At 44.1% G+C, this 15,932-nt stretch overlaps 1 protein-coding gene across 1 annotated transcript in view; it reads left to right on the top strand.

Annotated features, from left to right (window-relative positions):
* The first annotated feature begins 9,290 nt into the window (after positions 1-9,290).
* The window catches only part of SLC39A14 (solute carrier family 39 member 14), a 46,726-nt gene continuing 40,084 nt past the window's right edge, over positions 9,291-15,932 (top strand). Inside the window, exon 1 of the mRNA XM_059178457.1 lies at positions 9,291-9,461. The gene's annotated coding sequence lies outside the window, so the exon portion shown is untranslated. The remainder of the gene's footprint in view (positions 9,462-15,932) is intronic.

The following is a 15,932-nucleotide window of genomic DNA, read 5'->3' as shown; positions in this document are numbered from 1 at the left end:
ATACCTTCCCAAAGCACGCCGGCTGCTTGCTTCACCGCTACATCTCCTTGTATTTATTTAGAAACTCCATTCTGAGATGGTGTAGTGTTTCTTGATTCATTCTATTTTATTTTATTTAGATTTTATTTATTTATTAGAGAGCACAAGAACAGGGAGGGACAGGGGGAAAAGCAGACTACCCACAGAGCAAAGAGCAGATGTGGAACTTGATTCTGGAACTCTGGGATCATAATCTGAGCTGAAGACAGATGCTCAACCAACTGAGCCACACAGGTGTCCCTGAACTCATTCTAGATAGAAACTAAATTTTTTTAAGTAGGTTCAAATAAATAAAATAAAGTAGGCTCTATGTCCCATGTGGGGCTTAAACTCATGACCCCAAGATGCAGAGTCTCACGCTCTGCCAACTGAACCATCTAGGCACCCCTAGACAGAACCTAATTTCAGTGTTACGGGGCCCTTTACTTGGGCAACATTTTGTTGAATGGTATATAAAAGGAAGCAGATTTATAAATAGACTGTCTTTCTATATTAAAAACAAAATTTGTGCCTGAAATTTCTCAGTGCTTTGAGATTACTGGAGAAGACCCTACTTTCACTTTGTGGCTCCATGCCTAGCTTTATATGAGTTTCTTAGTACGTTTTTATTTTCTTTCTTTAAAAAAATGGGGAAAATCAAGAAAATGAGAATACAAGCCATAGACTAGGAAAAAATATTTGCCAAAAACATATTTGATAAAAGACTTACCCTAAATAAAACAACTCCTAATAATAAGAAAACAAACAACTTGATTGAAAATTGGGCAGAAGAGGGCGCTTGGGTGGCTCAGTGGGTTAAAGCCGCTTTTGGCTCAGGTCATAATCCCAAGGTCCTGCATCAGGCTCTCTGCTCAGTGGGGAGCCTGCTTCTCCGTCTCTCTCTGCCTGCCTCTCTGCCTACTTGTGATCTCTGTCTGTCAAATAAATAAATAAAATCTATATTAAAAAAAAAAAAAAGAAAATTGGGCAAAAGACCTGAGGAGACATCTCACCAAAGATATACAGGTGGCAAATAAGCATATTGAAAAGGTATTCAACATCGCATGTCATTACAGAATTACAAATTAAAACAAGATACCACTACACACCTATTAGATTGGCCAAAATCCAGAGCACTGACAAGATTAAATGCTGTCAAGGATGTGGGGCAAAAGAAACTTCTGTTCTTTGCTGGTAGGAATGCAAAAATGGTACAGCCACTTTGGAAGACAGTTTGGCAGGTTTTTTTTTTTTTACAAACATTCCACAAGACATAAGGTGACAGGATAAAAAAGCAAGACCCATCTATATGTTGAGTACAAGAGACTAACTTCAGACCTAAAGACATTTACAGACTGAAAATGAAAAGATGGAGAAGCATTTACCATGCAAATGGAAGTGAAAAGAAAGCTGGGATAGCAATACTTCTATCAGACAAAATAGACTTTAAAAGAAAGACTAACAAAAGATAAAAGAGGGGGTGCCTGGCTAGCTCAATTGGTAGAGGATGAGAATCTTGGTCTCAGGGTCAAGTGTTCAAGCCCCATGTTGGAAGTAGAGATTACTTAAAATAACAAAATGGTTAAAGTGGCAAAGGCTATATCAACTTTACTCCAATTGAAAAAAATTTTTTTTAATTTTTTAATATTAATTTATTTGACAGAGATCACAAGTAGGCAAAGAGGCAGGCGGAGAGAGAGGGGGAAGCAGGCTCCCTGCTTAGCAGAGAGCCCGATGTGGGGCTGGATCCCATGACTCTGAGATCATGACCCAAACCAAAGGCAGAGGCTTTAACCCACTGAGCCATCCAGGCATGCCTGAAAAAAATTTTTTTAAGGTCACCTGGGTGGCTCAGTTGGTTGAGCATCTGACTGTTGGTGTCAGCTTGGGTCTTATCTCGGGATTGTGAATTGAAGCCCCGTATTGGTTCCATTGGAGCCTACTAAAAACTTTTTTTTTTTTTTTAAAGAGATTTTATGTATTTATTTGGCAGACAGAGATCACAAGTAGGCAGAGAGGCAGGCAGAGAGAGAGAGGAGGAAGCAGGCTCTCTGCTCAGCAGGGAGCCTGATGTGGGGCTCGATCCCAGGACCCTGGGATCATGACCTGAGTCGAAGGCAGAGGCTTTAACAAACTGAGCCACCCAGGTGCCCCTAAAAACTTTTTTTAAAACAACAAAAAAAGGACACTATATAATCATAAAGGGAACACTCCTCCGTTGTGAAGATACAATGATTGTAATTATTTATGCACCCAACATGGAGGCACCAAAATACATAAAGCAGCTAATAATAAACATAAAAGAAGTAATTGATAATAATATAATGATAGCAGGGGACTTTAACACCCCACTTACATCTATGGATAGATCATCCAAACAGAAAATCAGTAAGGAAACAGTGGCTTTGAATGACGCATTGGACCAGATGGACCCAACAGCTATATTCAAAACATTCCAGTGGGATAACACATTCTTTTCAAGTGCACAGAGAACATTCTCCAGAATAGATCACATGTTAGGCCACAAAACAAGTCTCAACAAATTCAAAAAGATTATAAAGTCCTACCATGCATCTTTTCTGAACATGCAATATTACTAGAAAAGAAAAAATCTGGAAAGAATGCAAATACATGGGGGTGCCTGAGTGGTTCAGCCAGTTAAGTCTTCTACTCTTGGTTTCCACTCAGGTCCTGATCTCAAGGTCATGAGATCAAGCCCCACAGTGGTTCCCACTCAGTGGGGAGTCTGCTGGCAGGGGGGATTGTCTCTCTCTCTCTCCCCCTCTGCCCCTTCTTCACTCTCGTACACACACTCACTATCTTGGAAATAAATTTAAAGTCTTTTTTTTTTTTTTTTTTAAGATTTTATTTATTTATTTGGCAGAGAGAGATATCACAAGCAGAGAGGCAGGCAGAGACAGAGAGGGAAGCAGGTTCCCCGCCGAGCAGAGAGCCCGATGCGGGGCTTTACCCCAGGACCTTGAGATCATGACCTGAGCCCAAGGCAGAGGCTTTAACCCACTGAGCCACCCAGGTGCCCCAAATCTTTTTTTTTTTTTTTTTTTTTTTAAGATTTTATTTATTTATCTGAGAGAGGGAGGAGAGAGCGAAGAAGCTTGAGTAGTGGAGGAGTAGAGGGAGAGGGAGAAGCAGACTCCTCACTGAGCAGGGACCCCAATGCAGGGCTCCATCCCAGGACCCTGAGATCATGACCTGACCTGAAGGCAGATGCTTAATTGACTGAACTAACAGGCGCCCCTAAATCCATAAAATCTGAAAGAAAAAAAAAAACCAAAAACCCAAAAACAAACAAACAAAAAAATGTGGAAGTTAAATAACACACTACTACACAATGAATGAGTCAACCAAGAAATCAAAGAGGAAATTTAAAAGATGCTTGGAGAGACAATGAAAATGATAACACAATAGTCTAAAATTTTAGGATACAGTGAAAGCTTTTCTAAGATGGAAGATTATAACAATACAGGCCTTTCCTAAGAAACAAGAAAAATTCAAACAACATAACTTTATACCTAAATGACTAGGAAAAAAAAAAAAACCTGTAAAAGGAAGGAAATAAGAAAAATTAGGGCAGAAATAAATAGAAACTAAAAAGGAAAAAAAAATCAGTGAAACCAGAATCTTTCTTTGAAAATACCAACAAAATTTATAAACCTTTAGCCAGACTCATCAAAATCTAAACCTACCATGTTGTCTGGCAATCACATTCCTTGGTATTTGCTCAAATGTGTTGAGGACTTCCGTCCACACAAAACCCTGCATGCAGATGTTTATAGCAGCTTTTTTTTTTTTTTTAAAGATTTTTTATTTATTTTATTTGACAGAGAGATCACAAGTAGGTAGAGAGGTAGGCAGAGACAGAGGGGGAAGCAGGCTCCCTGCTGAGCAGAGAGCCCGATGCGGGGCTCGATCCCAGGACCCTGAGATCATGGCCTGAGCCGAAGGCAGTGGCTTAATCCACTGAGCCACCCAGGCGCCCCTTTATAGCAGCTTTATTCATAATTGCTAAACCATGGAAGCAACCAACATGTCCTTCAGTAGGTGAATGCATAAATAAAATGTGGTGCATCCAGATAACGGAATATTAAAAAAAAAAAACAAAAAAACTATCAAGCCACTTTTTTTTGCATGGAGAAAACTAAAAAAAAAAAAAATTTTTTTAAGATTTTGTTTATTTGACACAGAGAGAGAGGGAACACAAGCAGGGGGAGTAGGAGAGGGAGTAGTAGGCTTCCTGCTGAGCAGGGATTCCCCCCCACCAAGGCGGGGCTCAATCTCAGGACCCTGGGATCATGACCTGAGCTGAAGGCAGATGCTTAAGAACTGAGCCACTGAGGTGCCCCTTAAATGTTTATTACCAAGTGAAAAGCCGATCTGAAAAGGCTGTATGATTCCAACTATATGACATTCTGGAAAAGGCAAAACTTAAGGAAACAGTGAAAAAATCAGGTTGGGGAGAAGGAGGGATGAATAGGCAGAGCACAGAGGATTTTTAGGGTAAGGAAACTATTCTGTATGATACTGTAATGGTAGATACATGTCCTGTGTTCATCTAAACTGTAGAATGAAAAACACTAAGCATCAATCCTGATGTAAACTATGGACTTCGGGTGATTATGATGTGTCATTGTGGGTTTGACAGTTGTGACACGGGAGCCATTTCTGGTGGGAGATGATGGTAATGGGGGAAGCTGTGTGTCATGGGAAATCTCTACTTTCCACTCAGTTTTACTCACCAGAATGAGCAAAACTGCTCTGAAATATATGTTTTTAAGTGAGTAAACTAGGGAGATGTCTGGCAATGTGTCAGACTGAATTGACCATACTGACAAATGTTGGTCAAAATAGGAAAAAACAAGGGAGGGAAGGAAGAAGGGAAGAAAATACAGAGGTACAAGAAAGAAAGGGAAGCCGGAGAGGTAATAGTTGATGATGACAAACACAGCTCCCAATATTAGGGACAAAAGTGCAGGGGCAAGAGCACTGAGGATTTGCATTCTAGTTAAGGATGGAAGATGCCTGTGAGGTGCTGGATTACAAAATAGAGTCGTGCCCCCCCGCCCCCCCGTTCCCGCCCTGCCCCGACAAAGAGAGCTGGATCCTGAAAGAGACCCTGCCAACCATCTTGGGGTGGCAACAAGGAACTTTGGGGTAAACAGGCATTCATGAGAAAGCCCAAAGCCTGGGCCACATGCACATAAACATTGTCTGAATTTATATTACTGGCATGCAGAAGAACCACAAGCTGAAACATCACCATGAAGATTGGCTCAGACTAGTGAAAGGAACTAGTGCAGTCAATGGGAGGGCAGCACGGAGAGGTACAGTGGGAACTATGCAAGAAATGAGACCGGAGAGAATGAGAAGCTCCAGTATTTGTCTAATAGGAGCTCCTGCAGTTTAAAGGGGGAAAGAATGAGTGGGAAAATATGAAAGATATAAAGAGACAAATATCAACCCTCTTCTTGAAGAACCTGAGGCTAAAGAAAAGCACATTCACTTCTAAATGTAATGTAAAACTATAGAACCCCCAAAGACAGAATCTTAGCAACGATTAGAGGTTAAAGATAGCTGACAAAGAAAGGTTGTCAAACTAACAGCTCACTTGTCATCAGTCACAACAACTGCTTAATGCAAAGGAATAGTAACTTAAAAATGCACCATCAACTTGGAATTCTGTTGCCAGGTAAACATTCATTCAAAGGCAAGGACAAAAATAATGGTATTTTCTAATAAAGATCAGAGCAGAAATTAGTGAAAGAAATGAAATGAGGGGTGCCTGGGTGGCTCAGTGGGTTAAAGCCTCTGCCTTTGGCTCGGGTCATGATCCCAGGGTCCTGGGATAGAGCCCCAAGTCCGGCTCTCTGCTCAGCGGGGAGCCTGCTTCCCTTCCTCTTTCTCTGACTCTCTGCCTACTTGTGATCTCTGTCAAATAAATAAATAAAATCTTAAAAAAAAAAAGAAATGAAAATAGATGAATAATATATAAATAATGATATGAATAATGAAATAATGAAAAAATAATATGAATAAAGAAAATAGAAAAATAAGACTTGGTTATTTAAAAAGGTTAACAAAATGGGCAAACCTTTAGCCAAGAGGGAAAAAAAGACTCAAATTACAAAAATCAGGAATGAAAGAAAGGATTACTGACCTGACAAAAATAAAAAGATTATAAAGGGAATACTATAAACAGAATTAGAGACAAACATCAATCCTCTATATGCTAAGAAACTAAGTTATCTTAGATGAAATGGGAAAATTCCTATATTTGCTACTCAATCAGGTGTTATTTTTTATCAGTTGTCTTTTTTGTCTGCCCAAACCATTAGATGAGGCGCCTGGGTGGCTCAGTCATTAAGCACCTACCTTCAGTTCAGTGATCCCTGGGATCCCGTCCCGCATTCTCCCTCTCTCTCTGCCTGCTGCTCCCCCTGCTTGTGCTCTCTTCGTGTGTGTGTATGTATCAAATAAATAAAATCTTTTTTTTTTTAAAGATTTTATTTATTTATTTGATAGAAATCACAAGTAGGCGGAGAGGCAAGCAGAGAGAGAGGAAGGGAAGCAGGCTCCCTGCTGAGCAGAGAGCCCGATGCAGGGCTCGATCCCAGGACCCCAGGATCATGACCTGAGCTGAAGGCAGATGCTTAACCAACTGAGCCACCTGGGTACCCCCAAATGAAATAATTTTTAAGGGGAAAATGCAAGTATCATAAACGGTATGAAAATGTTTTAATTCAGGACCCAATAATGGGTCCTGAAATAAATTTAGTTGGCTTGTTACCACTTTTTAAAAGATTGAAATAGAATATAAAATATCAGTACATTGTCTGTCTAATGAAATTTTTAAAAACTTGTTTGCTGTATTATTTATACTCGAGTTGTTATTTATAGTGGAGTGTAAAAAATATATTTTTTAAAGATTTTATTTATTTATTTGACAGCGGGAGAGGAAACACAAGCAGGGGGAGGGGCAGAGGGAAAGGGAGAAGCAGGCTCACTGCTGAGCAAGGAGCCCAATGCGGGGCTTATCCCAGGACCCTGGCATCATGACCACAGCCAAAGGCAGATGCTTAAGGAATGAGCCACCCAGGCACCCCTGTAAAATATTTTTTAATGTGGGTTACAATCAAGAAAGTTTGAAAGGGTAGATCAAATGTGCTACAGAAGAATCAAGAAGCTTTCTGAAGTGGCTTTGAAGAGTTAGGATTTTAACAAGTGAAAATAAGAAGAGGACTAATAAAGGCTAATAAGAAGAAGGGCATATTATGTAAAAAGAGATATAGAACTGGGTACCCAAACATGGCACTAGGCATAAAAAATTGAATACTACTAGGCAACGAGGAGAGACTTAGGGTTCATCTACAGAATTTTGTGTGGGGGTGGATAAGGAGAGTTAAAACCTTTTGATTTTAAGCTGTGTTAATAATTAATTGTATTCCCCTAATGGATTACTGATAGCTTATCAGCTTTGGTGGACTTTGGCAACTCTACCCTTTGTCTGGTTGCAAACAAGTGAAGTGCTGCCATAGGCCCTGTGGTGGGGTGTCTTGTCCTGCCTGCCCTCTTGTCTGTCTCTCTGAAAGGAGCCTGTTCCCCTGGGTGCAGTACTGACATCTTGCTGGAGAAGTCATGGCATTGTTTTTGGACCTCAGGTTTAAGAAGAGATTAACACCCCTGTGCAATCTGCATTTAAGGGCTTAATACTTTTCAGAGCTGTATGTGTTAGAAGCATGCTTATTTTGTTTAATCCCTGGGTGAGTTTCTCATTCCTTTCCCAGTACTTTAAGGAAAGGAAGGAGTGGTATAGATTGGACCATTTCTGACAGCCCATTGGAGATGGGATTGAGTCCCAGTGGATGACATAATGTCTGAAAAAATACTCCGAGTTTAACCAAGAAAGACAAATATAAAGGGTTATTACAAAGATGAAGGGGCTCTGAGGGAAATTCTGCAAGATACCATTACTTTGAAATCACTTAGAAAATGAGAGGAATATCATCCCACCCCTTATCCAACTGGAGCACTGTAATTACAGTATGAGGATAATTGAACTTTAGAAAAACCCAGGGCCGAGCTAGTCTCTTCAAGAGTGGCATAAACACTCTGGCCTGCTGGCTTTGTTTCAATTCTTTCCCTTCCCGTCACTACCCAGTACTTTGGAACGAGCTGTTATTGAGCCCCGGATTCTTCCAGCTGCGTGCTCCAGAGATTGCTTTCCTTTTATCGTTAGCACTGACTGCCAGCAGGAGGCTTCCTCTCTCCCAAACTCTGCAGAGTGGGATATGGTCCCCCTTCCCTGAGCAAATTCACAGACACCCTAAGTGCCAGTGAGGCATCAGTCATTGAGGTAAAACTGGGACATGGGTACTAACTGGCTGCAGTTCTGCTTCAAGACCTTTCCTTTGGGTCCCCTAGACCCAGGTGGCAGCTGGTTCAGCTGTAGAGGAAATAATCATGATGTCCAGCAGAACAGAACAATGGGAGTTTAATGGGTGGCTTATTTTCTCAAGAAATTAGCATTTCCGAGGCCTGATATCCATCTCAATAGGACTATCCCACACCGGAAGAGACTCCTAGGACAAGCCGCACTCCAAAATTAACATTTCTCCCAGTTTGGGATTAAGAAATACAGCACCCTTAGAGAGCCTGATTATTTGGGGGGTGCGATGCGACATGCATGGTTTATTTGCAACTCGAGTCGGAAATTTTTGTTTTTATTTTTGTTCTTTTGGCTGGTTAAAATATGCAGAAGAAACATTGTGTATGGGTGCGTCCCCTTCTAGGGTACATTTCAGAACTGAGCTGGGGGTGAGAAGGTTTTTACATCAATCAAAAGTTAAGATATATACATACATATCGGGTGAGTAGCAGTCTCACTGCTAAGCGATGGAGGCCAGGTTGTAAGAGCTTCCCACGTTGAGAGGGAAAGGTCTTAATGGAAGTTTCCAAGGGAAGGAGGAGTCTACGGGGCCTCAGTGAATGAAGAATGGAATTCGCGTAAGGGCTAGAAGACGAAGCTGCTGCGGCTAGGATCCCGGCGAGCTAGCTCTCAGCCTGGGGCGGCAAGGCGCCAGCGCCGGGCCGGGCCTAGCGGGCCGCCAGCCGGCTGACAGCTCGCGCACGTCGCCCCACGGCCCGCGGGGGTCCCACGTGGCAGGCCCTGGGGAGAGCAGGGTGGGGCGAGGGCGAGGTTTTGGGCGGGGGCGGGGCCAAGGCCCGGGGGTGGGCCCGGCCGCTGACGCGCAGGCTTATAGCGGGGCATGCGCAGCGGTGGCGGGGACGGACGCAGACAGCGGGGCTGGGGCACGCGGGCTCCCTCCGCGGACGCACCGACTCGGGTACCGCCGGCGCTGCGGCTCGCGCGAGGGCCTGGCTTGTGAGGTTGCGCGGAGCACAGGTGGCGTCCTCCCGAGCTTCAGGTGAGGGCGGAGGGCGTGCGTGCGTGCGTGCGTGCGGGACCGCGCAGTGCTGAGGAGTGGGGCATCGCGCGGAGAAGCGGCGCGCCTCCAAGTCTCGGGGTCACCGGGTGGGGGCGGGGGCCCGGCGGCGCCGAGGACTGGGAGCTGGGCTCCGGATTCCGAAGCCTCGGGCTAGACCAGGGAGGCGCCCCGGGGCACCCGCACATGCGCCCGGACGCTGGATGGAGGGGACACCTGGCCGCGGTGCCACGATGGGGGTTAAGTTGGTGGCAGCTGCTCTCCTTTCGGCAGGAGATCGAGGGATGTGGGAGCCAAAGAAGGGTGTCCGGAACGTGGACAGCCGCACTAAAAGCCCAAAGGGCTTTCTGGAGCCCATAGATAGGAGAAAAAGCAGAGAGCAATGGGCAAATCTGGTGGGCAGCTCCGATGGGACACTTGTCTCTGGACTTTGCTTTCCGGGAACTGTGTCCCCCAGCCCATCCCACCCGGCCGAATCGCCAACCAGCAGAAGAAAAATGACCCAAATCTCCCGGATGACTAGTACCGAGAGCTGGAGGGACTGTGCGAAACCCTGACCTGGCTTACCCCGTGGGCATGTTTTTTTTTTTAGTTATTTTTGGTCCTGCCGACCAAGTTGGGCGATCTGGCCCAGACTGCCCTCTCTTGGTAGGTTAGGGCAATGGGACAAAATAGCCATCCAGTACTTTCACCTTGTGATTCTGAGATTCAATTAAAGCCAAGAAAATTTTCTCGACTCGGAGTTGTGGCTTCAGTTTTAAGAATCTAGTGTCTCCTAGGGTCTGGGGGTCCAATAGGACGGTGTGGGCATGATTTGATGAGGGCAGAATGCTCACCTGGGGCATAAGGAATGGTGGGGGCTTTTCCTGGAGCCACCCTGGATTTGGTTTTGACTTCGGAATCACTATTCCCAAGGAACCACAGGCACGTGGTATGCTACTGAGAAGTGGTGGTGATAAGGTGTACTGTGTACTGGTCTGGTTATCTTGGTCCCTGTCCCAGCTCTGCTCTTAACTTGCCCTGTGACCTTGGGAAGGGGTCAGTGCTGGGTCAGAATAGATCTCTCACCTACAGCATCTGTGATTAATCCTTAACTCTTGAAACAAGAGCCATAAAAGGTGAGAGGAAGTTGATGATGAAGCAAGAGAGAGGGTGTCCAAAATTGTGACTTTTAGAAGCTGTAATTAAAAACTACATACTCCATTTCTTGTTGGAGGCCCAGAGGTGGGCTTTTCCCAAATTGTGTGGTAGCCAGGAGATAGACTAGTGGTACTCTTTCTGCCTTTGGTTTGCAGGTGTGACTAAAGGGCATCAAACAGAATTAATGGCCTTGTCGTTTAGGCAAGAAGAGTAAGAACTGTAGGCTCTATGGCTCTCTGAGTAGTCCTCGTCTCTCTCAGTACGTCAATACACAGGGCCCAGTCTGTGCTCAGCTCTGCAGTGGCCACTGCCAGGTGCAAGGAGGGGATGAGGCCTGGCCCCTGCAGACTCCTGATGAGGAGAGAACATCCAGACGTGAATAAAGTAGCCACACAAGAGGGGCCACGCTGTTGTGTTCAGTTAAGTTAGGAAAAGACAGCACTCTACTGGAGATGGTGTGAGGTGGTGGGAGATTCTGGGCTTTTGAACCAAATCAATCTGCCCAAATCCTGGCCCCATTACTCTCCAGCAGGGTGGTTTCGTAACCTCTGTGGGCCTGTTCTCCCTACCGTGAAGCACGTTGTGATTGTTCCTGGAACACAGTAGAGGTTTCAGCAGCAGCGGCAGCAGCATCTCTGTGGGATGGGGTATTATTTAGGGGTTCTAGAAACTAGGTAGGTTGGGTTGTAGGAGTGGTTTCAGTGCAGACTTGGGCCTGATTCATCTCCTCCTTGGGAACATGGATGCAATTTCCCTGCCTCTGGTAAGCTGCTTTTCTGTGCCCTTCCAGGGATTGTTCCACAGAATCACTGGACATAGGGAAAAAGGGTTCCTCGCTACCTTTAGTTTTGGGAGCTGTTGTGATTTCTTTAGGTAGCAGAAGTACTCCTTTACTGGGCTGATAATGGGCTGGAAGGACTAACATTGTGTATGGGGGCTTGCAGGTATATGTCAGTCACTGGACTGGTTCTATTTTCAAACCCTTCCCACAGTCTTCCTTTTTCCTTACCTGCTCATATCCCACTCAGTTCCGGGAGGAACCTGAAATCATGTCCAGTGTTCACAGGATCTTGGGATCTAAGTAGTAGTGCTGTGAATAGAGTTAATATGTCTGAGAATTGGGACCCCTTTTCTCCACTGCGTTAAAATAATTCAGCCCGTTAGTGTGAAAGAAGTAATGCTTAGGCATCTTGCAGAACTAAAGACAGCAGGATGTTGAACTGCAAGGATTTTGAGAATCTTTTAAAGTCTAGGCTCTTTGTTTTACAACTAATGTAACTAGATTGTTTTACAACTAAAGAAACTAGATCTAGAGAGGTTAATGGGTCACATTAACCAAGTCACTTTGCTTGCTAGTGACCATGAGGCTTAATGGCGAAGACCATCAAGGGTTCTGTTTTTATTTGTAAATGTGATAATGAAATTGGTAATTCTCCTTGAAAATGTGAAGAGGAAGGAGCCAGTTACCCCTATGCCTACTTAGGGGGAAGAAATTCCCTTTACTTGCGTGGATAAAAGTTTCTTCTGCAGGAGTCCTTATTTATTTATTTAAAAAGGTTTTATTTATTTATTTGACAGAGACACAGTACGAGGGGGAACCCAAGCAGGGGGATGTGGGAGAGGGAGGGAGAGGCAGGCTTCCTTGCCCAGCAGGGAGCCCAATGTTGGACTTCATCCCAGGACCCTGGGATCATGACCTGAGCTGAAGGCAGACACCTAATGATTGAGTCACCCAGGCGCCCCAGTGCAGGAGTCGTCTTCTTCTCTTTCCAGAATACTTTGAGACATGTGAGGGTAGGGACTGGATGTGGAAGGGTCATACCGCTGGGGCCCCAGCCAGGACTGGCTAAATGTCTACAGTGGGACTTGTCTGACCTGGAGGCTGGTGGTTTGGCAGAATGCCAGCAGATAAGTTGTTCAGAGTCTGCTGCCAGCCAGGGGCCTCATGCCCTCCCGGGAGCCAGCAGGACAGCCTTCCTACAAGATCTCTGAGACCCCGCTGCCTTGTCCCCACCCTTGCTGTGGTCATTGAGCCTTTCAGAGGCAGAATACACTCTGGGAGGCCCACAAAGGGGGAGGGAGAGTGGCCATAGAATCAGCCTGGAGAGAGCTTGGCATGCCCAGCAGTGGGAAACTATTCCCTGCCTTGGAAACTTCAAGGTCTGACTGCATTCTCAGGCCTAACCACCTTCCACCAGCATCTGGCCCAGGAGAATGTTGGAGTTTGATGGAATGAGAAGGTGACAGTCCCGAATTTGTTAACCATTGGATCCCTAGGAGCTCTTAGGCAAGGCACTTGGTGTTAGTAGTTAATAAAAAGTCAGTTTAAAGTGGAGGGTTTTAAAACAATCCACGTTTTAAACAATTCATTTTACTTTAAAAACATATGCATGTATTTTTTTACTCACCAAAATTGATTTGGGACTGAGGCCTTTTTCTTGAGTTCTGGGTACTCTAATTAAGTTTGGAAATTCTTTTTTTTTTTTTTTTTTGGATTTTATTTATTTATTTATTTGACAGAGATCACAAGCAGGCAGAGAGAGAGAGGGAAGCAGGCGCCCCACCAAGCAGAGAACCCGATGTGGGGTTCGATCCCAGGACCCTGAGATCATGACCTGAGTTGTAGGCAGAGGCTTTAACCCACTGAGCCATCCAGGTTCCCAAGCTTGCAGATTCTATATAAAAATTATACATGCCACCTGCAGTTTTCTCACATTTCGTTTTACTCCTTTTTTTTTTTTTAAAGAAGATTTTATTTATTTATTTGACAGAGAAATCACAAGTAAGCAGAGAGGCAGGCAGAGAGGGGGAAGCAGGCTCCCTGCTGAGCAGAGAGCCCCATGCGGGGCTCAATCCTAGGACCCTGAGATCATGACCCAAGCTGAAGGCAGTCGCTTAACCCACTGAGCCACCCAGGTGCCCCTCGTTTTATTACTTTTAAAGATTGTATTTATTTATTTGAGAGACTGAGCAAGTGGTTGCATGAGCAGGGGGAAGGGGCAGAGGGTGAGAGGGAGAAGCAGGCTCCCTGTTGAGCAGGGAGCTCCACATGGGGTCTGATTCCAGGGCCCTGAAGACACACGCTTAACCGACTGAGCCACCTAGGTGCCCCGACATTTCCTTTTATTTTATTAAATTTTTTTTTCACTAGGCCTTATTCACATAGTTGAAAAATCAAAAGGTTAAAAACAATGTATACATTCACACACACACTTGGTATTCAGTGCAACACCGTACCCTGCCCCCCCACCCCTCTTTTTCACAGATGGTTCTGGTTAGCACGTTAGACGTGTTGTTTAGCCCCTGGATGTTTTCACCTAGCAACTGTGTTGGATCTTTCCATATGACACTTGGGTCATTTTTTTATTGTAGCCACACAATATTCAGGATATGGAAGTATGGTGATACTTTAACCAATGTACATAAGTCATCTCTCTCTGTCCCTGAACTATGTTGTTTCCATTATTTTGTCTATTCTGTTATTACCTACAACGCTGCAATGAATAACTTTGTACAAATGACTTTTCCTACATGTGTAATTACGACTTGAAGAAATTCTCAGAAGGGGGATTCTGGGTAAAAGGCCATATACATCTGTTCATTAGTTTTTCTTAAAGAATATAAAAGACATTTGCCTATCAGTCTGCATGTAGAAACCTACTTTTTTTTTTTTTTTTTTTTTTTTTTTTTTGAGATTTTATGTTTTTGAGGGAGAAGGAGAAGCAGGTTCCCCGCCAAGTAGGGAGCCCAGTACAGGGCTGGATCTCAGGACCTTGATATCATAACCTGAGCCGAAATCAGATGCTTAAAGTGCCCCTTTTCCCCTCATTTGTAACATGTCTTTCTAGATGAGCAGTTCTCAGACTTTCTGATCCTAGAATTCTTTAATATTGTCTTTTGTTTATGTGCCAAGTCTTTTGATATTTGCTGTGTTAAAAATTAAAACAGATTTGGGGCACCTGGGTGGCTCAGTCAGTTAAGCATCTAGTTCTTGGTTTCGGCTAGGGTCTTGATCTCAGCATTGTAAGATTGAGCTCGGTGTTGTGCTTTGAGCTTGGTGTGCAGCCTGTTTGGGATTCTCTCTCTCCCTCTCCCCCTACCTCCCTCCCAGATTAAAACATTTAAAAATAATAAATGCAAGATCATTACATGTTAACATAAAAAGCACATTTTTATGTAAGTACCTGTTTTCCAAGAGTTAAAAAATGGAGAACAGGATGGCATTTTTTTTTTTTTTAAAGATTTTATTTATTTATTTGACAGAGAGAGATCACGAGTAGGCAGAGAGGCAGGCAGAGAGAGAGGAGGAAGCAGGCTCCTGCTGAGCAGAGAGCCTGATGCGGGACTTGATCCCAGGACCCCAAGATCATGACCTGAGCCGAAGGAAGCGGCTTAACCCACTGAGCCACCCAGGCGCCCCAGGATGGCATTGTTTTTACATCTTTGCAGATCTACAGAATTTCAAAATAATGATTTATTAGATGATGAGATAGCAGAGATTGTAATAGGTATAATGTAAGTTTGCTGGTAAAGACTCAGTTGAAGTCTTGAAAACAAAGTGAGTTAATCTCTAAACACATATTTATACCCGAAACTTCTGCCATAGAAATCTTTTAAAACTAAGACTTCTATATTCACCACACTTCATGTAGCCTCTGAAAAATGAGAGTGAAAAGGCTTTCAACATCTTAATATTATAATGAAAGTAGTTTTTAACTGGTAGACCTCCCAAAATGGTCTCAATGACCCCAGGTGTCCTCTAAGACCAGAATTTCAGAATTACTGTTCTAGAGCACTGAATTTTCATAGAAACCAAACCTTTTTCTTTCTGCACCTACGTTTCAGTTACTGTCTAATTAAATTATAGTCACAAAAACAAACAGAACTAGTGTAAAAAGGTTTGGGCATAGGCACAGCAGACTTGCCAAATGTGACCTCTGCTGGTGAGAGCAGAAAGGTGATTTGCTGGAGGATGTACTGGGGCAGGGCAAACCAGTGGAGCTCAGCTGAGAGCGTCTGCCCTGTGAAGACAGGTAAACCTTGTCTCTGGTCTGAAGATGCTTGCAAAGGCCTTGCGGAGATGCACTGACAACATGTGGAAGGTTATGTGCTGTCTTGTGGGTTTAAGCTACAGTTGAGTGAAGCAGGTGAGATACTTAAGCAGACTGGAAGAAGGTGAAGTGCTTAGGGCAGGAGTGGTCAGGGAAGGCTTCCTGGAGGTGGAATTAAGTCAAATTTTGAAAGCTATGAAGAAAGGAAAGCTGGAAGAGGGGTCCTGGCAAGGAGGCACAAAGATGGATGATCTGGGGCAGG

Source organism: Mustela lutreola, chromosome 1 (assembly GCF_030435805.1).
Source record: "Mustela lutreola isolate mMusLut2 chromosome 1, mMusLut2.pri, whole genome shotgun sequence".
Lineage (NCBI taxonomy): Eukaryota > Metazoa > Chordata > Mammalia > Carnivora > Mustelidae > Mustela > Mustela lutreola.
Note: the sequence above shows the minus strand (reverse complement) of the source record. Positions and strands in the feature narration are given on the sequence as shown.